We start from the raw sequence: 25,872 nt of genomic DNA, 5'->3' as shown, positions 1-25,872 counted from the left end.
AAATGTGAAATAAATGAAACAAAGAAAGTTAAAGATGCAGTCCTGTAAAGTAGGCTGCTGCAGTAATGCGCAGCAAGTGGTTGTCCCGTTAGGGGATTTGCACATCTCTGTTCGAGGAGAGCCAGAAACAGAAACAGAATTTTCTTCCACGATTTGAGCCTGGAGAATTTAAAGACAGCTGCTTGTGCAACTAGATTGGCACAAAGCACTCACAAGAAAGATAAGAAATCATCTTGCGTTTGTCATTTAAATATTTCATGTTTAACATTTGGCAGAATTAGAGATGCATATTCTTTGCAGCTCTGCCAGTCCTTGTTACACGCCTCTAATTTGTCAGATGCTCAACATTGGGTTTTGTTTCATTTCTCTGAAAGATGCAAACTACGTCTTGTCTTCCTATCACTAAATGTATTGTCACAGTCCCTGATACATTGCATTTTGTCTCGTTTTAGAGTCCCTCTGTGATTGATGAGGATTAAGAAACAGATTTTGCTTAATAGCAAACTCCAGAGCCACCTGATCCAAACTGGTAAGAACCCTGAAACCTTTGTTCCTTTCTGAGCAGTTCAATATAAGGTTTCACAGTGAAACTGATACACATCTGTGTGGTTTTAAAAGCAATATCAAAAGCCTTGTATTGCCATTTGTGCTAGCAGCCTTACATACTTTTACTTGGAGAAAACTGCAACACTGTTCAACATTTTAGCCAATGGTCCTGCTGCTTTCAGCATAATGTATTGAACCACAAACTCAGCAGAACGTCCTGACTTAATTGTAATTAACGGTTGGCCACCAATGTTTTCAGCGAAAGCATACTGGGTGTTTACTTGACTATTTTCATGGTTATAAGTGATTCCATTTCTTTTTTACGTTTTTTTAGACAGCATGCAATTGTCAGGTAGAGGGGTTCAGTCAGTCAATGTATAAAGGCAGTTTGTGTTATTGTTATTTCCACTGAAAGGGTTATTTTTAAAAGTTTGTTTAAAGTATGTTTACCAAAGCCCAATCTTCCTCTAGCGCTAGTCTATAATAAATGTTGTTAGCCTTGCTGAACCAATGTTAAGTTACAATGTATAGTCATTGATCTGCCTCTTATCAACTGTAATCTCATTCTCAAACAGAAGGACAAACTGTAATCTTTTGTCCAGCCTCTTACATTTGCTTTCTGCTGCCTCAAATGCAGAGCAGGGCTCAATTTCATGGCAAATACATGCATGGATATTGTGTTCAATTAGCGTTTGAACAGCTTGAATATTATGCATTCAGCTATCCCTTGGACTCCATGAATTTTAATTGTCTGTTTAAACCCATGGCAGTCATCATCGTAGTGTCGAAAACCTTTGACCCCCATGATGGATGATGTAATTGGATTGAATGAGAATGTGAGGAAACAACGGACCAAAGGATGTCAAAGAAGATCTTATCCCATTTTTGTTTTTTTATTTTAGTTTGGGATGCTGTGCAAAATGTCGTCAGCATAGTTTGTATACATGCAAAGAGGCATCAAAGCGCTGGAAGGTGAATAATTTTTGGTGGCATCTGCACATTTTGCAATATGCTAATGAGCTAAAGCTGCAAAAGCCAGATTGCCAGAAGAGAGAAAGGGAGATGGAGAGAAAGAAGAAGAAAAAAAAACAGGGAGGGAGCAGAGTGGAAGAGGGAGAAACAGACGGAGGCTGATGTAAATTATGGATGCAACCTGCGATTTCCAAGAGAAAAAGAAAGGCTGAGAGGAACCTCAAGTCATGCATATCAGATTATGCATTTACCACATTTTCTTATCATGGTCCGTGAGCAAACTCAAATGCAATCTGGCCTCTTTGTGCATATGTGTGTGTCTGTGTGTGTGAGACCACTTACACATTCATCCATGTCAAGTTTCATGGTGTTGTGCTATCAACCATTCTCCAAACTTGGTCTGAAGTATGTGTCTAAAGGTGCTGAAGTCTGATGCATTTCTTTGTATACTTAAAGCATGAAAACCAACATGACGGACAATTGTTAGAATTACTTTTTGTGCCCAAATCACGGTGGGTATTTATTTGCCATTGTTTAACCTTTCACAGAGCTGAAAGTTGCTTTGTGAAGAATACTTGAATCTCTTTATGTGACTTGCCTGCTTGAACAGTTCTAAGTGAAGTTAAGTAAAAGTGAGCATTCGTGTGCCACTACAACATCCCACCCTTGTGTGCCAGCCCCCTGAGTGAGTGTCTGTGTGTGTGTCTGTGTGAATAATGGATCCATTCTTGAGTCGTGTCTGTGACTGGGTCTGTGCAGTGGTCTGGTTTCCCCAGCAGAGGTGGAGGTACAGGAGACGGGAGGGGCTGATGGTCTGGAAATAGCTCTGCTTGAGCTGAGAGCACCTTAGGTGGGCCTCAGTGTCAGCCTCACCTTCCTTTAACGCTCGTGCACTATTAAAGTAAGGTTCCATTTGCAAACCTGTGCTTTATTATACCCACATTTTAACAGATCTCTAGTGAAGCTTTGCTGTCTGTGTGATCTCCTCAAACGTGACAGCAGACTTCAAACAACACTGCGGTTTCTAAGACTTGAACAAGAGTAATATTGCACTTAAAGCAAGAAGTGTCAGTGCTTGCAACAGAAAATACGAAGCTTCTTTGGATCTTGCTGTCATGTAAATGTGTGTTAATGTGCAAAGTAGGTCATTTATTTAGAGCAGGGACAGCCGTAGTGTGCTTCTGTTGAGCGATGTCAGAGCAGGGATTCGTTTACAAGCAGACACAATGCTAGATTTGGTAAAATGCAAAATAAATGCACATAACGCTATTTTGTTTATGTGTTATTCTTCAGTTTGAAGGAGTGCATATTGCCCACTGCCTTTCATGCTAGAGTTTTAAACTAGGATCGTCTTGTGACAAGAAGGAACATAGTTACAACACGTTTTGGTCAAACTTTGTAAATGGCATTTTGCACAATCTCATGCGTAGGCCTGTCACGATAACAAATTTTGCTGAGCAATTAATTGTCTCAGAAATTATTGCGATAAACGATAATATTGTTCAAAATTTGACAATAATTAGTAATTATTGTCAAATTTAAGATGAAATGTTGGTAATTTGGTTTGTGTGTAGCACCTTTTTTGACCACTGGATGGCAGTATAAGACTGTTTGAACTGAAGGATGGATAGTGAGGAAGCGAGCAGCGTGTCTCTTTAAGAAAATGGAAGAGAAGCCACTTGACGTGACATGGGCTGTCTCTCTTCTTTTTTTGGTTCTCAAAATGGCAGACGCTCTGTGTGGTTTGAGCTCTTTAGCATAGCATTTGTCACTCCAAGCGTTTAATTAAAAAAAAAATCAGTAAACAAGTTCTCAGCTTCTTTTTGCAGTGAAAAACAATTTTTAGATGTAGGCACGGGCTTCAACCATGAACTTTGGAGTTTTGACAAGACTGAGTTTTTTTTCTCTGAGGTCGGCCTGTTAGCTTAGCTCGTAGCTTAGCTTCTCAGCTTAGCTGCTTTTAACTGTCCAAAACACGATTTTGGACGGTTAAAACAGATTTTAAAGAAGAGAAAAAAAGAGAAAGGGAGGGGTCAATGAAGAGTTGAGCCTTTTTGTCATCCAGTGTCTTCAGTAGAAAGAGAGCCACGAAGAAACGATAAAGCCGATAAATGAAAATGAGGTCGTTAATTTTCATTTATCATGCATTAATTGATTTATTGTTTATTGCAACAGGCCTACTCATGCGTTATTGTGAGATCCTGTGAGATGTGTCAGTGCTTAGAGTATGTATTGAGGATGACTCTCAGCTACTACCACACCAGATTTTGACTCAATATTTGTAGACCGAGTTGTAGACATCGTTATGTTGGTTAAGGTCAGATTGTTGTGATGGCCAACTTGAGTTGGATCAACTCTGAAAACCTAATGAGTTGTAGATGTACGTCTAATGATGACTTTCTGGAAGCGTCATTAAAATCTATTCAGTGGTTCTTGAAATTTTTGCTAAAGGACAGACAGAGTTAACAACAATAAATGGAGGAAAAGCTTAAAGAACTGATCTCGTGCAATCAGATCAGAGTATGTGCTGGAAATGACTCTCAGCTATCACCACGGTAACCATATCAATATCCATAAAACTGGCTGAGTTATACCTGTTATTGTCTCTACTAAGTTTTTTTTTTTTAGCAGCTCTTGATCTTGGAAGTGTTAATTCCAAAAGTTATTCACTCGTAGAAGTACAACCAATAAATACTTTCTGAAAGTTTCAATAAAATCTATTCACTGGCTCGTGAGATATTTTGCTAATACCACACACAAGCTAACATGCACGCAGACAAAGGTAATGACATTATTATAGTTTTGTCTTTGGTGGCAGTTGATACAATGAAGATGGAGGTGTTGGGAGGAGTTGCTGAGAGTTGTGGTCAATCCAGAGGCAGCATCAGTAACCACAGCAGAGATAGCAGAAGAAAAATCAGACTAAATCAGATTACCAAACAAACAGTAAAGAGGATTAGCTCTGATCTCTCTCTCGCTCTCTCTCTCCTCTCAGACAGACATTAAATCTGCCATCCCTAAAATCCTTTCAGATGATTTTTTTTTGTTTGTTTTACTTTATCGGTTCTTTCTTGGGTCATAAGTTTGGACAGAAACCCATCTTTTTTTTTTCGTTTGCTCTCCCTCGGGGCATTTAAAAACTGACTAAAAGATGTACCACACAAGTCTTTAATTTTATTTTATTTACTGGATCCAACTAAAATCTGCTGAACTGATAACTGTTTTCTGATACTTGATGTTGGCAAAAAAACAAAAAACAGGTGCGTTGAAACAAGCTCAGTAGCTGTCAAACAATCACGATGTTCGATAGGATTCGTCTAATTAATGGAAAATGCAACATACTAAAGGGGAGTAATTACACCTTGTCCCTAGCTTTCAGAAAGCAAATGCATTGCTGCATTTTCTCCAAATTATTCTCAGAAGCAATTGTTGGTTTACAGAGAATCACCGTGTTCTCATAGAAAAATACGGTAGATTAATTTGGTTAATATTTTATAAGCTTACAAAGGCAAAGGCCATGTGGGGCTTTAGATTATTTATTCTCAGCCAACATTACACACCACGCGCCGTGCAGCAAATCTACAGCACTCCAGCGCAAAGCTAAGGGGAGGCACTTGCTTTAAGAAGAAAGAAGACATGCTCGTTTGCGATGGCGTTGTTTGTGAAACAGGAGCTGTTCAAATGTGCTCCCCCTTTTCTTTCGATCTAATTCAAGGATAGCTCATTCAACAAGCGCGGCAACGAATCGCTCTCCTGAGTGCTTATAGCTGCTAAAAGATTTGTATTAATATCCTCACTGGTGCTCTTTGATATAAACTGATTCGTTCGGAGCGCTCGCCTGCACCGGAACACCTCGGAAGCACAATATAGCATTGCTCTTGACAGCTTGACAAACTGACGTACTCGCTCTCAATCGCTCCCTGCTCCTGGCCTCCTGCGCTCTCCATTAGAACTGTATATTGTAACCAACAAGACTGTAATCAGCGCAGACCTAATCAAATCATTGCTCCATCAAGCCGCTGCTTGGGCTGCAGCGACCGTGAGGAACACATCGAGAGGCAGCCTGTTTGTACAGCAGTGTGTAGTGTAAATGGCCGCCGCATGAAATGTCAGGAGAAGTAGGATTATTTTCGGAAATGTCACTGACAGCATAATAGCTTAGCAGAACTGTTTCGTATGTTATGTTTGTGTCTCATGTCAGCAGGTGTGATATGTAATTCTGTGTGTGTGTGTGTGTTTCAGAGTGAGCAGCAATAAAAGGGAAAAAGTAAACAGCATGAGGAATCTGTTGACTGAAACTGGTGTGTGATTGGCAGAGTGTGCAAGTTTGCTACTAAAGTGTGTCTTTTGGATGCACAAACAAATGCACATCCCCAAACCTCCTCCTCGTTATTGGCAGCAGGATGGCTGCCTGGGCACTGGGACAACGTTTTGTGTGCTGGTGTGTATCTGCGCTCATCTGTGCTTGTGCGTGTGTGAGCGGCGTGCGCCTGGCTCAGCAGCTCGTTCCAAGATTTGGTTAACCAAGCCGACTCGCCCTATCACATAGCCACAGAGTGTGCAGTTGCTCCAGCCTCTGTTTCATTTAGTGGCACCCACGCTCTTATCCTCTTGCCATGAAAACACACTGACACTTGTTCTTTTTTATCCACTGCAACAGACATATGAACACATGCACACGCACACAGCTGAATGAGAGAGTGACAGAGTTGGAGGGTGAGAAAGAGGGAAAAAAATAAGAAAGTACCAATTAGGCTCCTGAGACAAATCTGCCAACAGACATCAGGGGGTTGGAGGCGGAAAGTGTTTGTGTGTATGTGTCTGTGTGTGCTTGTGTGTGCGTTTGTGTTTGTTAGATTGGGGGTAAGGAGGCGTTTGACTAGAACTGCTGTCTAAGTTTATGTTATTCTCTTGATCTTATACTTTTATAACCTGCTGAAGTTGTGGCAATTATCAAGAATCTGTTGTATTTTTGTTCAGTTTTGTGTTTGAAATCTACGTAAAAATGTGATGTATGTATATTCCCACCATCACTTTAGTACTTGACCTGATACTAACCGCTTATATATTCTTGTGTGTCTGGAAAGTAGACTTGACCATTAGATGGAAGACAATTAAGCTCACATAGCCAGGGCACATCTGGCTTGGAGTGGCATCTCATCAAACATCTCATTGTAAAAACTTTTATCTTTTAGGAAAACGTAGCTGATTTCATATACGTATCTTTGAAATGACAAAATGCCAGTTTCCTGAACATCAACCAGTCTTCATAGATTGCCTTTAATTTTTTTAGACTTGTTAATAGGATGGAGTACAATACAGTGCAATATATGGTATACTCATTATACATACAGCACCCTGACCATCACTGTATTTTCCGCCGTACACATCGCACCAGTCCAAATACGTCTAATAAAGTGGAAAAATCGCTTCGCCGTATACGTCGCATCTATTATGCGTCACCACTAACACGTCGCGTTTGTTACGCGTCACCGCTGACAACCCGGAAATGTGGGCCGGTGTTGTGCCAAAAATCCATGGGCTGCCAAATGGCGGTCATGGAAGCATGCACGGGAGGACTTTAACAAGAATTTAACAAGATTAACACTTAAAAACAATTATTTGTTTGCTCGAAATTATAGCAAAGGTGTGTCTTAGTCTAACTTTTGATTAATAATGCACTTTGACAGTCAAATCAGCTGCATTTTAAAAGCCGATATGCAGAAACATGAACGTGCAGAGGGTGATTCAGTCCATTTCTTCGAAATTTAATATGATAAACATCTAAAAACATTTATTTGTTTGCTTGAAATTATAGCAAAGGTGCGTCTCAGTCATATTTTGCTTAACAAATACACTTTGACGGTCAAATCATTTTGCCGGGGCAGTGCAGAGAAATGAAGCTAATTTGGTTGCTTCAGGCAGACGACGATGGAGGGCTTTGGCAAACCGATTGCGTCATTAACAGTCACTTTCATCTATTACATGATACAATGGCATGCCCTACTACTATAGTGCCATCTAGTGGCTTAAAATGGTAGTGTTAAAACATTTCAGTCAGAATGAATGAAAACAGTCATATCTCAGCCAAAAATTGGTTTATAAATATGGAAAAAAGAATCCATAAATATATCGCTTCGGCGTATAAGTCTCAGGGCATGCAAATTATGCAAAAAAAAAAACACGACTTATACAGCGAAAAATATGGTAGTTATACACCTTGTCTACTCACGGATTCATCCCAAAGGACTTTGTTTATGCGTATGCCAATGTTCTGTATTTTGATGCAAAGTGGACCCCCCTGACCCGGATCTTGATCCTGGCAAATGCAATGCTCATCAGGATGCAGGTCAGTTGAGTTGATAGTCTTTCAGGATATCCAGGAAACATTTGTTTACAAACTACTCAAAAAAATGTGGCCATGCAATAATTAGAGCAAACACTTTTGCATATGAAGACTGAGCAGTTTAAATCTCAAAGCTGAAGCTTCACAGTGATGCTGAGTTCAAACAATTTTAATCAACTACAACAGAACAAAATAACAGCTTCAGACATTTGGATGTGTGTTGACAACTAGATGTATATATTAGGGGTATAACGGTACGCTAAAATCACATTTAGGTTTGGTTCAGTTTCAAGGAGGGCTCGGTTCAGTTCATTTTTGGTACAAAAAAGGCCAAAATAAAGACTTACAAAATGTTTATTTTGAAAATAGACCAAGTAAACAAAATGTTTGTATAAAAATAAATAAAAACAACCTATTTAGATGATATTTTAAATAAATGGCACTCTTTACAATAAATAAGTAACCTATACTAACAATAATAAAAATCTTAATAACTACAATAACAATCAGAACCAGAACAATAAGCAGCAACAGACCGTTTATGATCTAACTTATCAAGTTTTAAGTTTTTGGTCAAAAAGACCAACTTGTCCACATTTTCTGCCAAAAGCACAGATCTAGTTGCAGTGACATTATCTCCAGCGGTGGAGAAAACTGCTCACTAACAACATTAGCAGGAATAAAGAGGTAGAGCTTTGCTAAGTTTGCAGTGTGGCTGTATTTGGCCTCATTACTCACAACCTCTTCTTGAACCTGCTCCCACCTGTCCCTGGAAAAGTTCAGAGTTCAGTCATCACAGACGTCTTAGCTGGAGGTGATCTCTGGTGGATTTCCCTGAAGAAGGGGAAGACTCAGCTGCTATCTCTGTCCCAGACTGGAAATAAAACACAAAGAGGTAAAAAAAAAAAACCACAAACACGAGATAATAAGATTATAATTTTAAATTAAAAAAGTTAATTAGATAATAATAATAAAATAACAATACCTCTTCTTGAACATTATTTTTTACGAGGTGGTTGAATCTCTCGTTCATCATCATCATCATCAAGGCAGGACTTTAATCTGGGCTCGAGGGCTTGTTGACAATATCAGTTTTAGCTTTTTCATAAAGTGCTGCATTTTGGCTGAAGTGTTGATGTGATGGGATGTCGTAGCGGGGCTCAATAACTTTAAAGTCGGCGCATCAACAGCAGGATACGGACGTAGATCCAGAGCTTTTAAAACTCCTACAGCTTGTGTTAATGCTTTGGACCATTCTGAATTACCTGATAAAGGTTGTTTAAATGCTGCTGCTATCAATCTTTGCACCAAGCTGCTATTCTGTAGAAGAGCCGTTCATGTTCAGATTATGTCATTTCAAGTGCGTTAAAAAGTTAGATGTGTTGCTGCTGCAGATCCAGTCTCCGTGAAACAACGTCGACACACAGCTTTGGATTGGCACTTATCTTTTAACAAGAAAGCCATAATATTCCCAAACAGGAGACCACAACGAGATGCTAGGCTGCTAATGCTACGCGTGCTGCACAACCATAGCACCGTGCTGAAACACGCTTAGGAACTTTACTTCCACGTCGCATAATCACTTGTTAATAAAATTTAATGAGTGAAAAAATTACCGAAACGGTACGCACGTGGACCAAACCGAACATGCCGTACTGAAACAGTTCAATACACCCACGTGTACCGTTACATCCCTAGTATATATTGGTGGAGGACTTGAACAATTACCTAGTCAAAAGGCGAAGGCAGATGTTATTATTTTTTTCTGTGTGTGTTTGTGTTCACATGTGTTTGTTAGCAAAATATGTCACGAACCACTCGATGAATTTTAATGAAACTTTCAGAAAGTAATCAGTGGATGTACATCTACACTTGTTTCACTTTTCGAGTTAGCCAAATTCAAGATGGCCATCATAGTTAATCAAAATTAAAAATGACTGTAACAGTCAGTTTTACAAAAATTGAGCAAAATAATTGATGGGGTAATAGCTAAGAGTTATTCACAACACACACGTTGAGCTTCTCATCTCATAACAAATCCTTTTGTCAAATTAAGAACAGTCTAAAACTCAGACAAGAAAGGCAGCAGAAGATGTGCATTATTTTTAAGAATGCAAAGCATTTAATTTTCAAAGCAATGCTCAAGGTTGTTACTTTCTGTTTAACTATCAAAAGACAAGTGTTAGCTTTGCGTTGAAGCTTCATGTCAACAACCAGTAGTTGGGTCTTCATCCAGACAGTTATACAGACAGAAAAACTCTTGCCAAATGAAGCCTTCATGCTGCGAAACAAAAGGTTAGTTTGGCCAAATCTGAACTGACATCATTGGCAACAGCTGCAGGCTTCATGCACTGTGTGTTTCTGCATACGTGTAACTGTTGCTGTGTGTCTACGTCTTTGTGTTTGTGTGTTTGCGTCTGTCAAGACGAGGTGACCTGATTGCTCAGCTGAGCAGCGAGGAAAGATCCGGCCGGCCTTGTGTCGTCAGAGCAGCACCATTAGAAAGCATGGGAAACGGACCGCAATGCACCCCGGTTGGCAACCCACCCTCTTACTGTCTGTGTGTTTGTGTATGTCTGATGCCTTCCTTCTACACCCCCACCATGTGCACACTTACTCACAGTGGCATGCCTGACCATGCCAAAGCAGGGTGGAAAATGCTGAATGATCTGCTGCTGGCTGAGCGCTGCAGTGTCAGCTCTAAGCCACACAACAAACAGGCTAAATCCAGTCTAAATGGTTTTTAGCCTTATTGTTGTAAGGATATAACTGGTTTCAACAGGACCTCTGTCCTTAGTCCAGATCAAATGTGCCACCAGCTATTCCCATGTGCAATTGAAGTGTTGCTCCATGTTTGACTACAGAAAACCAAGAGTTGTACAGGTAGCATCTCAAGATATGAGTTATTGTTAGTAAATCAGGTCTTGCTCAAAGTATCAAGCCTTGCAGAGTTATGATCATCTTCCCCATGAACATAATTCATTTTAACCAGTTAAAGGTCTTGTCATTCCCCCCTTTGAGCATGAGTACATAAAATTGCTTACCATAGAGATGGCTTCCAATCCCCCAGGGGCTTCACCTCGGTAGACAGGTGAAGATCTGTGTTTTTGTGAGTAAGGCCTAATACTAGCCCCATCCCTCCTCTGCTGCTCCGTCTTATTACTTCCTAAAACCTTCCAGTTTTGTCCAGAGGAGGGTAACGAAGTATGATGGGTTTCAAGCAGCACATTGAAAGGCTGAAGGAGGTAAGGAGGCTGCAAGGAAAGGTGAGGGTTGAGTAGTTCGGGTGAAGGAAGGACACACAGAGAAAGCCCAGAATAGAGCAGAAGGTGTGGGGGGCCAGAAGGAGTATTGATGAAGCCCAGATAAGTGAGGGATTAGTGGATGTGCAATGAGCCTGGAGCTGCTGCTCCCCCATTCAATCGAGTGGTGAAGTGGCTCCTCTTAATTAACTGCCAAAATTAAAAAGGCATGCTTTCATATGTGCACACACAAGGACATCATTTATACTTTAGATCATCTCCATTCAAAACCTTTCAGTCAGTCAGTGTTTAGCGTTATGAACATAAAATTCTGTTTAACCTGTCCTTGAGGTCAGAAAATATATATATTAAAAAAAAAAAATAGATCCACACTAATATTTGCCACTTGAACTTCAGCTTCACAAAAAAAAAATAATAATAATTCAAACCTACAAAAAGCTATACACAGATGAACACTTAATGACAAAATCACATACAAAGCCTATAAAGTTAACACCTTTTAACCTGAAATTTTTGCAATGTTCAAATGCCTGTGCAGACTACATGTGTTTTTGATTGTGTTTTATGTATGGCACTCTGTCTTGAGTCCACACATGAGACTCCTTCAGGTGTCTGTTTTCATGTCTAAGAGGAAACCCAGAGGCTCAGATTTCAGTGAGGGCCTCCTGTCTTGCTCTTCGGAGGTTAAAGTTTTCTCTGCAGAAGGGCAAAATGATTAAAGTGAGCTTCCTCAGATAAACACACCATTAATCATCTCTTTTCCTTCTTTTTTATTGAGATATAACAGTGCACATATCTTTATTTTTTCCTTACAGCTGAGAAAAGTAGACTTGGTTACTACCTATTTTTTTTACTAGTTAATTAAGTGACCATTCTCAAGACTGTATAAGAATCCTCAGTTTTTGAGAATCCACAAGTTTGCCCTAACATTCCCAGATTTCTGCGAACTACCTGTACATGTCCCAAACTAAAAAGGAGCTACAAATCCTGACATGGGAGAATTTTGAAAAGTAAATCAGGCAACTTTCTGGTGATTGTTTTCACCTCAGAGGATACAAATAATAGCTAGAAAAATTGCATTTCCTGCAAAAATGCAGTGTGAGTACTTATTGTAGAAGAGCATGCCAAGAAACTGCTAAAATTAGCTAAAACATGCTGAAATGGAAGAGCCTAGATTAGCAGAAGAAAGCAGAAATAACACATATTTGCTCAATTAAGTTTAAATAAGCAGAAAAAACACAAAATTTAGGAAATAAGCTAAAAAATAAGCTGAAATTACCCAAAACGGCTGAAAAGTAGCTGAAAGAAGCTTTAACTACCAGTAGGAAGCACAAGAGCTGAAATGAGATCAAAAAATGTATATATAACTGAAAAAAGTTAAAAATTAGCATAAAACAGCTAAATAGTAGCTGAAACTGACAGAAATAAGCTGAAAGGAGCATACAAGCTGAAATTAGCAGAAAGAAGTTAGACGCTAGTAGAATGAAGTTTAGGCTGAAAGTAGCAAAAAATTCCACAACAACTTGAATTTATCTTAAAACAGCTGAAATTTTCCCAAAACATGGTTGAACAGTGGCTGAAAGGCAGAAAGAACCTTAAACTACCAGAAGGAAGTGCAAAGAACTGAAATGAGCTTAAAAATTAGTTGTAACTAAAAAAGCTAAAATTAGCATAAAACAGGTAAATAGTTGTTGCAATAACTTAAGCTGACAGAAATAAGCTGAAAGGAGCATAATAAAATGAAATTAGCAGTAAGACGTTAATAGGCTGAAAGTATACCACAAAAACTTAAATTTATCTGAAAACAGCAGAAATTAGCTAAAAAAATACTAAAAATGTAGCTGAAAATGTAGAACAAGCTTAAATTAGCAGAAGAAAGCAGAAAGAAAACATGCTTGCCCAATTAGGCTGAAAGGAGCAAAAATTAGCACAAAAAATGGATTTTTTTTAAAAAAAAGCTGAAATGAGCAAAAACAGCTGAAAGTACCTAAAAAAGCAAAAATAAGCTCAAAATACAAGAAGGAAGTGGAGAGAGCACATTTTTGCTGAATTAGGCTGAAGAAATTTGAAATAAATGCAAAAGATGTGGAATTGGCTACAAATGCTAAAATTAGCATAAAACGGCTAAATAGTAGTTAAAATAGCAGAAAAAAATGAATCTACAGAAATAAGCTGAAAGGAGCATAACAAGCTTAAACTAGCAGAAGTAGAAGCAAAAAAAGGTTGTAGTTAGCAGAAATAATCTAAAAGGAGGACAAAACAGCTGAAATGAGCTGAAAATGTTTAAATTTCCACAAGGAGGCTGAAAGAAGGTGAACCAGAACAAAATGTGAAAGGAGCAGTAAAAGGTTGTAAACATATCTAAAGATTTGAAGGATGTCAAAGCATTCACACAATAAAAAGATCATCTAAATATATCGGCTGAATCTGTTATTGGACACGGTGCATCTGGATAAAGCACACAAAACTTGACCGTATTTTTTAATTTTGTCCCTCTTTTTGTGTTACATGTTTTCTTTTTATCTTTACTGCTTCAATGCATGAACTGGCTAATTCCCTGTATTTGTTTTATCCCCTCGTTCTGCATCCTTGTGCATATATTGTTTACATGCATATGTTTCTGCGTGCCCCTCTCTCTCTCTCTGTGTGCCTGTTTGCTGTCCTCGGTTTCTGACTCGCTCTTGGCTAATAGCTTAAAATGTCACAGCAGTTTAATTTCATGGAAACAAGCTGGTTGAAGAAATGACCCAGTGAGCTCTGTGCAGTTTGAGTCGAGTTTTGACATTTTTAGCCTAATGTGCTCATTAAAATGCATTGTTTGGACATTGTGTAAACACTTTATTGATATGGAGTAATGGTGTTTTATATGTAAGGTTAATTTAAGATGTAGTGACATTTTTGTTTCCTGCTGCACGGGGGATGAGATGGAAAACAAACACTTTGTATTATTTGTCTTTGTTGTATACACCATGATAATATATTTATTACATTGATCTATGGTTGTCAGTAATCAAAATAAATCAAACTGTGTTTAAAAACATAAAATAGCTGCTGATTTTGCAAACATGAAGTCACTAAGATGCATTTTGCTGTATTTCCATACATTTTACTGTTCTTTCTCCTAGATATTTCTGTTGCTATCAAAAGAGCTCACCTTCTTATTGTCAAGCCTTTCTGTTCCTGTTTCTGTCAAGCTTTCTTTCTGCACTGACAGGTTGACAGCTGTGTTTTCTTATTGTCTTTCATCAGATAACAAGGGCCTCATGAAAAGTTAGAGCAGTTAAGGGTTTGAACTTTTTACTCCTCAGATGATTAGAAATTAGATTTAAGGCTGTCATATTTTGATGTGAGACTAGGAAAAAACATTTAAATGGCACAACTCGGGCAAAAATTCAAGCTGAAACTATGTTTTTTCCTGTCGCCATAAACATTAACATGAGTTGAACTGTCAGATTTGTCAGTATGACCCTCCAACGGCCACTTGTTCATTTAAAGCTTAACATCGTTTGATCATAGCTAACTGATTACTCTAAACAGCCACACAGAATATCCTTCCTGATTTGTATGTATTACTATTCATCATGAAATTTCTGTAGTAGCTGCTGTCGCTCTGTTTGCCATCGTACAATTGTGTTTATGTGGGCAATGGTGCCTTTTAATGAGGGAGGTCCATATTGCCCCCAGCACAGTAACTCATGGAAATCAGTGTTTGATTTGCTGGCTGCTTGATAAAGGATTTAATGCTGCCACATGCCCCCCTCACTGCAAAGGATTTACCTTATTCAATCCATTTCTGCCACTGCGTGTTTAAAGTGCTGGTATTTGCCACTGCTCGTGCCTGCACTGTTTGTTTGCAAATGTGTTGGCAGGTAATAAGGCTGCTGTGATTACCTGATGGCGCTCATGTCCACTTGCTACTATCAACGTGTCTGCTTTGTCCAGAGCGGTGTAGAACCACTCCAAGCTCTCCCTGCTCTCGGTGTGCTTATCGACCAGGCTCTGGAATGGAGAAACGCCTGCCCAGCACACACAAAAATCAATCGCTGCTGTTTTCTTCCATCCACCGACCTCCTGTTATCTGCAATGAATACAAAGCGCTTATTGTAGCTCGCAAGACGCTCGCGCTCTTTCACCTCATTTTATGTCTCCTCGCTGGTTCACCACGGCGGCAGGGGTCACATACAAACCCGCAGGATGTTTGGGGTAAATCACTTCACAGTTGCACTTCATTGGAAGAAAAATGGCTCTTGATTTGTGCGGGTGTGTTTGACATCTTTTCTGTCTTTTAACGCGCCTTGAGAGAGAGACTTGACACAGCTGCACCTTCCACCGGACTGTAAAGTTTATTATTTCTTCCGCTGTATAAACTCTGTTCTGTGAGCACATCAAATAAGGCAGGAAGAAGTGTGATTGAAATGTTGTCCGTCCTCTGTTGTGTTGAGCAGCGTTAGCAAAGTGGCCCACAAGTGTTTATTTAGACACCGGGGCAGTTCATTTCATGCGCAGGGATAAGATCAGACCTATTTTCCCCACATGTTCCTCCCTCTGTCTGTCCCTTTTTTCCCTCCAACTGTCCCAAACTCTGCCTTTCTCGCTGTTTGCGTCCCCGTCAGGGATTAAAGGAGGTGGGAGGAGGAGGGGGAGGTGGCAGATTAGCGCCGGCCGTCCAGCGTGTCCGTCTGTCTGCTGTCAGAAAATAGAATTCATTTGTGCGATCCAGATGCTTATGCTCAGCTTTGCGTGCGTGTGCGTGTTGTTGCTCAGTCGGAGGAGAGGATTGGCCATTGGATTGGGGAGGGGAGGAGACGGGTGTGTTTGATGGTGGAGGGTGGAGGTGCAGGCAAGCTCACATCCGCTATGCAGCTTTTGTACTCACATCAAAGAAAACAGCCATGACCTGATGACAGCGTGCACTGTTTAACCACCATGACACGGTACAGTATAAACACAAATGGGAGCTGACACATGTACAGAGCACATAGGTCCTGTGCACACACCATATATGGTCACAGGAAACCATTATATAATTTGCTTTGAAGGTGTCTCGTGTGCATTCTTAAGGAATACTTAAATCAGCTTTCTTATTAGAGCTTAAACAAACTTTATGAGTAAATGCTGCAGTTTAAAACTGGCTATTTATTGACTGAAAACCATTCAATCATTTAAAGCTAACATATTGCTGTCTTCAAACGTGGTGCAAAGTATTCATCCTAAAACAAGTGTTTGATATAATTTGCAGACGGTGTTTAAACTATACTCATTGAATTCCTTGTGGGGGGAAGGCGGAGAGCACGGGTGGGGGCTGTGCAGGCAGTATTAAGGTTGCAGCCCTGGGGAGTTGGGCAAGCTAATGTGGCTGGCTTCTTCATTGATGAATGGACCCGTGCTGGAGATCTCGTGGAGGGCTTCAGAGCAGGATATAGAGGGAGGTCTGTAAGGTCCCAGAAGGAAGTACGGCTGGAGTCTGAGAGGGGGACCTGCCATTAATCAAACTCCTTCCACCTGCCATCTCCCCTCTCCGTCTCCTGTCCTTTCTTTATCCTACCTCTTTTGACTCCCCCTAATTTCTGTGTAACCGTTTTCTATTTGTTCCATCCCTCTCCTGTCATCTGCCTTTGTCATGCACCGTTCTCCCTCCCAAACATCACTTTGCAATGTGTTTAATGCTATTACAAGCCAGCAGCTCAGGCAGCGTGCCCTCAAAAAAAAAGAAGAGATGGACTCATGCCGGGGTTAAACACGACTTAGTTTCCTTAATTCACTTAAACTCATGAGCTTCTGCTCCCTGCACACTAGCCTCTTAACTTCCTGGTCGGAATAGCCCTCTAATGCCCGCCTGAGAGTCCTATAATGTGAAGCGATGCTCGTTTTGTCGCTGTGAGGTCAGTAAGAACATTACGAGGTGCTTGGCCCTGTCAGAAGTCTTAGCAAGTGCTTGTATGTGTTTTATTTGCTCGCTGTTATTTCTCACGATGTTTGGATCAAGTGGGATGATCTCTGTGAGATAGCACCTTACTCTCCAGGGGATTTTCATAAGAGTGGTCTTCAGTATGTCACGGGGTAAGCTAAATAGTTGCTGATGATAATGTGTCACCCTCCAAAATCCTTCTTTATAATAAATAAATGATTAGCAGAATGTCACCACTAGCCAGTTTTGTTGATCTTTATTTATTTGCATTATTATAGAGCCACTGATTTGGGCAACAAATTATTTCCCAACCCTACAAGAGAGCAATTAAACATCCACACCTGCCACTTATCAAACTTGCTTTCTAATTTTAAAGTTTTTATTTATTTATTTATTTTTTATCTCAAATGAGTAACAATGGACTGATTAAAAAAAAATGCATGCTGCACAATGGTCTTTTACAGATGTGGGCAACTTGAGGCCTGTGGGCCAAAAGTGGCCCTTGAACTATCTCCATTAGGCCCCCAATGTCCTTAGTTAAAAAATAAACATTCTTTATTTAAAAAAAAAGATGGATACAACCCCCCCCCCAGCAATTTAATAACAAGACTTAAGGAAATTAAATTTAACATCTTATGCAAAATAAAATAAAAAAATAATAAAACGTTTTAAATCATTTCCAGAATTAGACTGAACCTTAAAAACTTAGAAATACAAATATGTAGATGAACAGATGCTCGGATATATTCATCATTTAACACGGATTCCTCATTTTTCTGGACTGAATAAAACGTGCATTGAACTTAAGGAAATGCAAACGTGAGACGTCATTTATGTTTGACCCACCAAAATGAATGCGGTCATTTATTTACAGAATCAAAGTTTAACATCAAACATTTACATTAATTTGGCAAATTATGAAAATAACAACATAAGCAATCAATCAGGAAAAATCATACGGCCATGATTTTTCCGTTGCTTCACCACAGACATTTATAAAACTGTACAATTATGATCTTTTACCCACACGGATGTGGATGAGCATTTTACACAGACATTTCTAAATATCTGGAAGTATATCTACTTGATAGAAAGTTTAAATATGGGAAAGAAGTTTAGAGGGAGTAAAGATGGTATGGGAGGGGAAGTGTTCACCAGAATTGACACTCTCCGTCAGAACCCAGCTCTCCCCGGTACGCTTGGTAGGAAACTTGACTCGTTACCTTTCTGAAGTTAATCAGCAGATATGGAGCTCCGTTAACGCTACCTGTCCAGCGTCTCTTTAGGATGCTGTGAATCGTCAGAAGTAGTGGCGAGTGAAAATGTTATAATCCCATGGAACTCGGAAGAGCTCTGTTGTCATGTCAGGATCATCCCGTCTCTCACAGAACTGGTTGAACTGTGTATCCAGCAGAACTCCAACAGCACTCCATCAGAACTGAACAGAACTGTCCCAGAACTGTTCCAGCACCATCCCAGAGCTTCTAACAGAACTGAACTGTTTACAGAACTCGAGCAGAACTGAGTAGACCAGGAAGTACTGACATTTTAAAGAGCTGTTTTCCGGTCCATCTGGGAGTATTACCATTGGTCAGAACCGACCAGACGGGGTGTGTTTTGTGACGTAAGAGGTTAGAAGACAGCAAGAATTGTCATGGAAAGATCAGAAATGTTCTCACAGACAGAGAGAGTTTTGTTTTGGCGCGTTTCAGAAACAGGTGCCAAAAACCTCTATATTTACGTCTGAGAGGATTCTAAAAACATGACAGTTCGTTCTAACAACTTGTTTTGCGTTTGACTCCAACCTTGGACCAACGTACACTTGCTCATTCAAAGGCAGAAATCAGAAAATGCATAAAAATCTGTAACAGACCTCAACATGAATTCTAACTTCGCATGAGAAAAATCATTACACAGTTAATAAAATTGATTAGTTCACTGCAACATCTAAAATGGTTTGAACTAAGACATTTTGATTATCAACATTTGTAAAATAGTAATGATAATAAAAAGAGAGTGTTCTTTTCACTTGAATCTTCAAGAAAGAAAGTCTCAGGATGGGTGAACCTGCATTTCTGGATTCAAATCAATGAAATGACAGTTCCTGTCCCACAAGGTTCTTAAGGTCAAGATTTTTGACCTTAGACTTAGTTTTTGACATGGGCCTAGTCCACTACAAATATATAACTTTGTTTTACATATTCTGCTAACACGTATAACATGTTAAGCTAACGTGTATGATATATTGTCACAAGAGCCAGTTTAAAGAATACTTTTCTTATCTAAAGGATATTGGAAAGACGTGTTTTATAAAGCATGCTAACTATGCTAATAAAACAAAGCCTGAAAAGGGTCTTCTAGATTATCTGTCATAAAGAAAATTAATTCTCCAATTCTTTATGTGGCACTTTGATTGTTTTAAACCTCTTGATTTGGCCCTTTGGAAAAAAAAAATGTTGCCCACCTCTGGTCTTTTAGCTCCTTTCCAGTTGTTGGTAGTAAAATCCACCTATGATGGTTTTGCCACCTGAGCCCCACCCACTCCTCACCTTTCTGCTTGCATCACCTGGGGTCATCAGGAAACAGGCTTTTCACTGGATTATATGGGGTGCTGTGTTTTGATCTGTTGGGATTTGTGTGTGTTGTGTAATGAAATAATACCTGTCTGATATTATCCATAATTTAAACGGATTCTTTCATTTTTCTGGACCGAGTAATATCGCGTTTTGAATATTAAATGTAGACGGAAACGTGTTTAAATTTCTGACTCACCAACAACAGTGAGCCGTTTAATTAAAAACGATTTAAACACATCACACATTTACAATAATTGGCAGATTGATTACAATAACACAGCTTAATTAATGAGCTTTACAATGAGAAAATCATACGGCCATGATTTTCACTTGCAACTGAAATACAAGACATTTCTGAAAATATCTGGATTAATTACTGGCAGATAGAAGAGTTTTAAAGATGGGAAAATGAAGTTTAAATGGAGAGAGATGGGTGAGGGAATATGTCTGTTATAACCAGAAGCAACACGCTCCTTTGGACGCAGCTTAATCCACGGTACACTAGTAGTTGAGATCGACTCTTTACCTTTGCAGACGATAGTTTCAGCTTCGGTGGAGAGTTTTTCTTTCAACTCTTTTCAGCGTCTCCGTAAGAACAGCTGTGTCCTCAGGAGTCGTGAGATCATCACAGAACAGACTTCTTCATTGTTCAGAGCGTTCGTCGGATAGCCACAGCGAGACGTCGTGGCATCGACGGACTCTGGTCATTCCTTTAGAAACTGCTCGAACTTCTGTTCTTCTGAACTTCTCGTTCGAGGTTCTCCCTGGAACTCTGGTTCTCTCTGGAACGTTGTTCAGCTTGGAACTCTTGTTCTGCTTGGAACTAGGAAGTGTTGACCCTTTTAAAGAGGTCACTTCCGGTTCCTCTGAGAACTTCCTGATTGGTTGAAAGAACCAACAGGGGTGTGGTTTTAGTGACGTAAGAGGGTCATTAAAAGTCAAGGAGAAAGCGTAGATGTTTAAGAACAGACAGAAAGATGTTTTGAAGAGCAGAGACATTTAGGAGCCAGTCTTCCTTCTATCTGTCTGATAGAGATAAACATGACATTTCGTTCCAATAAACATGTTTTTGACCGTTCCTTCACTTTTGACCGATATCACAACTTGCTCATTTCAGACAGAAGATCAAGAAAATGAATAATTACTCTGTAACAGACATTAACTTGATTTCTACTTTGAATGAGGATTAAAAATCATTTATACTGTTTCACAGTTGATTTAAAATGAGTAGTTCACTTCAACATTTAAAAATGATTTGAACTAAACACACTTTGATTATCAAGACATTTGTAAAATAGTAATGATAATAAAAAAGAGAGTGTTCTTTCAATTGATCAGTGCAGGATACAATTAGAAAGTCTCTGGATGAGCTTAATTTGTATTTCTGGATACAAATCAATGAAATAACAGTTCCTGTTCCAGGAAGGCCCTCAGGGTCAGGACTTGACCTGAGGCTTAGTTCACTACAGTTGGCACCTTCAATTGTGGTTGTTTGCTCTGCAGGTGGCAGTGGACAACAGAGTTAAAGACAAATGCAGACACTCAGGTTTGCATGAAAAAGTGTGCAATAGATGGCACATTTTTGCCATTTCTCTTTTTTCGACAGGAGTGTCTTGAGAAAATCAAATTGCCTGGAGGACGAACTCTGTTTCCTGCCATAGAGCTACCGTCCCCCTTAAAACACTACCATTACTGTATAAATATGGAAGTGTATGTCTAAACCCCCCACTCAGTATTTGATCTGGTGTTTTCATAAGCATCACTGACTGTGTATTCCTGGAGGATCAAACACTAGTTGTACATCACAGCAGGCAAGTAAATAATGTGAGAAACGGAGGTGATATGGTGATGTTTCCGTAGATGCTGATTAGATATGCTTAAACATATACGATAACACACAGCAAGTTATCACAACCTCCCTGCACCTCAAATAGCAGAGAGGTGACAAGTGACACTATCTAGAAACAACAAAAGGCTTCTGAATCTGCTGTAATGCTGAAAATTTTAGTTCATTAAATCAATAGACATTTTTGTCATCAGCTTAGATAATTTTTCTAAAAATGTCAACCATTCAAAGGTCTCTGGATGGTGAGAACTTGTTGCTTTGAGTTGAACTGGATATTTTGGAGCTATGAAGCTTTTATTGTATAATTTAATTTATTTATAAGACTCAAAACTAAGACTTGACACAATGCTGCAAAGCTTTGAAATGTCAGCGCATTCCGTCGTAAATCACACCGTTTGAAATGATTTGGTGTTTTATTTTGTTATACGGCTGGTATTCCAACAAATGTATTAGTGCAATTTATTTTATTCTTTAGAAAAATGCTTCTTTGCTAAAGCTAGCAACAGAAAGAGCTCCCTCTAGGACTTATTTAAATGTGCCATCTCTTATTAATAACACAATGCTAGCTGAAAGATACATATAAAAAAAAATTATCCTGACAATGTTTTTGTTCCTTCATTTTAAATAAATTATTGAAACGTGAAAAATCTGACTAAAACAATAATAATGTCAGCACTGAAAATTTTGTAAAAAATATTAAAAAATGAAGAATTAAAAAAATTATAATTAAAAAAGATTCTGTGTTGTATGCATAATTAGTTGTCTGTAATTTAGCTCTATGGGTTGAATTGTTGCCAATTCAGCATAAAATTTAATCCACTAATATTTGTAGAATAGTTAACATCTCATCCATATCAGATGATGTAAGTTATTTAATAAAAAAAAGGATGCTTTTTGTCCCATTTTTAGCACTATTAGATGTTTAATTAATTGATATGTACAAACTGTCATTGCTTTCGCGTTTCACTAAAGTAGACATACATTAGTCCCTTGTTTATTGCAGGGGTTACATTCTGGACCCCCACCCCCCGCAGTAAGTGAAAATCCGTGAAGTAGGGACGTTATCCGACTGTTCCATTTCTGCAGACCTGCCCTGCAGCGACAAAGCCAACTATGTTGTCAACTCTTAAACCTACTAATTTTAACAACATACTTATATGTAGCTACTAACTTTTACTCACCAGCTCTGCAGAACAGCAGCTCGGTTCTGCTCCAACTTCGGCGGATCTACCCTTCCGGTTCTGGTCGGCTCTCTGGCTCAGGTTAATGGTGGTGGGCTTTGGATGGAGCGCCAGACCTTCGGCGACATGCATCTCCGCTCAGAAGTCCTCGTGGGTCGGCTACCAGCTCTCAGATTCACTGATGGGTCTGGAGGTCCGGTTCTGGTCTGGTTCTGATCCAGTTCTGCCTTCGGGTGGCTCGCGACCTTCGGGTGACCAGCTCAGGATTGAGCGGTCCGATAAATGAAAAAAGTCCCGGTGGGCTCTGGAGGGAGCCCCGGACCTACTGTGGCGTGTTCCCTGCTTGGCAGTCTTCGTAGGCCGGCTACCAGCTCTCAGATTCACCAATGAGTCTGGAGGTCAGGTTCTGCTCGGGTTCTGATCCAGTTCCCGGTGGGATCTGTGCAGCTCTCTGCATCTGCTGGGCACCAAAGTCTCTGTAATAAGTACCAAACTTTTTCAATCAGTTCAAAACTTTCCCTCTAGTATTTCAGCAGAAGGCAATGGGGCTTCTGGGAAATGTAGTCATGAGCAGGGATACAGTGTAGGCTTATTGAGAGAAAACTACAAAATGGCAATGCCTGTCCAAAGTATAATATATTTTTGTTAACTTTTTACTGTACAGTACCCCATACTGTCCCAATCACATGAGTAATATTAAACTCGCTCTTTCGCGATTTTTCAAAATAAATTGGACATGACACACATTTGGCTGATTGATGGATGAGGTGCACGATTGGCATGGAGTTTTTATTTAAAATAAATTATTTAAAATTATTTAGCACCTGTGTGCAGTCCAAGCTGCCGGATAAGCTTCCTCCTGCAGCTGATCAGCTGATCTCTGCTCTGCAGTGGAGAAGTGGGCGTGGACAAGAGCAGCAGAGGCAGGGAGCTGTTTAAAACACCTTATATATACACACACACACTAAAATAAACTTATACTTACTACTTGTACTACTATTCCTACTTTGCAGTTTTTCACTTATAGCAGGTCTTCAGGGTCCGGATCCCCCGCGATAAATGAGAGACTACGTTATATTTTAAACCGACCAAAAACAAAAGCATGGATGACTCTTGGCTGCATCAACAACAAACAGGATTAAGTTTGGTCTAAAGTTGTCTTTTTACTTACACCAAGAAGACCGTGCAACAATGTGAAGTAAATAAAATAATTTATAACCAAACTGCAAAGGAAACAGTTATGTCTAAAGTTGTTAAATGCAAAATGGTTTTCCTTCAGTTTTTTATTTTATTTTATTATCATTGTTATTTTTAAAAAAAACTACAAAGAAAGTAAAACTGATCTGCAATGCAAGTAATCATTTTTATTGACCAAAACTCTTTCTAAGCTCATAAGCCCAGCTTGATACGATGTTCTCCACAAGTGAGGAAAGCCCTCCTTCCTTTCTGGTTGTGTTGTTAAAATCAAACCGACTTCATTAATAGTCTGATCTGGATGTAATTAAGAGTGAGCAGAGGCTGGGATGGCTGTAAGGGAGAGAAAAAGCAGAGAGGAGTTTCTCTTCTCTTTTTTTATTTCTGCTGCCTGTGTTAACAAGTCAGAGAGGGAGAACTTGAGACAAAATTAGATAAAAGTCAACAAAGAGGGATTTTGATGAAGCTTGACCCTCGTTTTATTTTCCTGTACCAGCTTTGTTACGACAAAAAATATTACCAAAGCTGGTAAACAGTGTGCGTGAAGTTTTGGCTCATTTGTGGGTGATTATAGTTTGTTGCGTGCTTGAATTATCTGAAACACCACAGTTGCGCCAGTTTCTTTCTGTGCACGTGTTTACTTGGTGCTGGGTGGAAAACATAAATTGGAGACAGAGCGTTCCCCGTCTGAGCAGCTTGGAATAGGGTTTGGACTCGGAAAGCTGGCTTTCCTCTCAGGAAGTGTTGTTCCTCACCACTCTCCATAAACACTGGAAAAGAGACCCAAAGAAAATGTCCCAGACTCACTATTTCCACTGTAAACACACTGACATACACATATTATACCCCCCTTTTTTTCTGTTTCTCTCATATGCTTCTCTTCTCTTTTAGATCCAAGGGTGTACATTTATATAAAGTATGGCAGATGGTAAGATCAAGAAAACCAAGTCTGAGCGTAGGTAGATCAGCTGCTTTGCTATTTTTTTTAATGTATTTTAGTTCCTATTATGATTATGTGAAATTTTAAAGTGCTGCTTTGAATATACCTTTTTACTTGGATACAGAAGTTGACTTTTAAAGCTTATGCAAAGTTCTTGAGGTCCAACGTTCTTTAGAAATCACACAAAAGCTCTTGGAAATGTAAAATGTCAAGATTTCCTTGTTTAAATTGAATCTATTGGTCCAACTATTGCTTAATCTGAAATACATCTCAGAGCAGTGTAAAAAGTTACTTTTTAGTTCTGACAAGTGGCTGAACAGCAGTTCCTCTTGAGTGTTAATAAACACACATAAGGGAGGGAAGGTGGGTTGTTGCTTTCTATGAATTTTAGTTGTCACATCATTTTATTTATCATAGACTGGAGTGTTATTCTGGTCAATATTATCACCGTGTCTCCAAAAACCTGAATACAAACTTCAAATGTTCACAGCTTATTGCTGCAGCTTGGATGCGACAGCTGGGAGCAGGACTCTATAATGTAGTATCTCAGACGTCCAATAGAGTTCAGTCAGGTCATCTGGACGGTTTCTTTCTTCTTTTTTTTTTTTTTTTTTTTGAGACGTTTCGTCCTTCATCCAAAGGAGTTCATCATTGTGAGGAGCCACAAACAAACTGAGTCCCATATGCAGCACACCCACATAGTGGACCAACCAGTTTGCTGGTGATAAGATGGTTTTTGGGGCCTGCCCTCTCCCCCGTCAACTCCTCTGAGGCAGCCATAGCCAACGTGGTTCAAAACATCAAAGTTCATGCACAATAATCCATCCATCCATCCATTATCTTTACCCGTTTATTCCATTTTTGGGTCACGGGGGTCGCCGGTGCCCATGTCCAGCAATCACTGTGCGAGGGGCGGGGTACACCCTGGACGGGTCGCAAGTCCATCACAGGGCCACACAGAGACAAACGAGACAAACAACCATTCACTCTCTCACTCACACCTAGGGACAATTTAGAGTTACCAATCAGCCTAACATGCATGTTTTTGGACTTTGGGAGGAAACCGGAGTACCCGGAGAAAACCCACGCATGCACGGAGA

General features: G+C 39.6%; 1 long non-coding RNA gene across 1 annotated transcript in view; it reads left to right on the top strand.

Moving 5' to 3' along the window:
* LOC119413093 overlaps positions 1–25,872 on the top strand; it is a 95,313-nt gene that overhangs the window by 52,889 nt on the left and 16,552 nt on the right. Inside the window, exon 3 of the long non-coding RNA XR_005186948.1 lies at positions 453–529. This is a non-coding gene — a long non-coding RNA (uncharacterized LOC119413093). The remainder of the gene's footprint in view (positions 1–452; positions 530–25,872) is intronic.

Source organism: Nematolebias whitei, chromosome 1 (assembly GCF_014905685.2).
Source record: "Nematolebias whitei isolate Nwh7 chromosome 1, NemWhi1, whole genome shotgun sequence".
Lineage (NCBI taxonomy): Eukaryota > Metazoa > Chordata > Actinopteri > Cyprinodontiformes > Rivulidae > Nematolebias > Nematolebias whitei.
The sequence above is the reverse complement of the archived record's forward strand: the minus strand, read 5'-3'. Positions and strand labels throughout refer to the sequence as shown.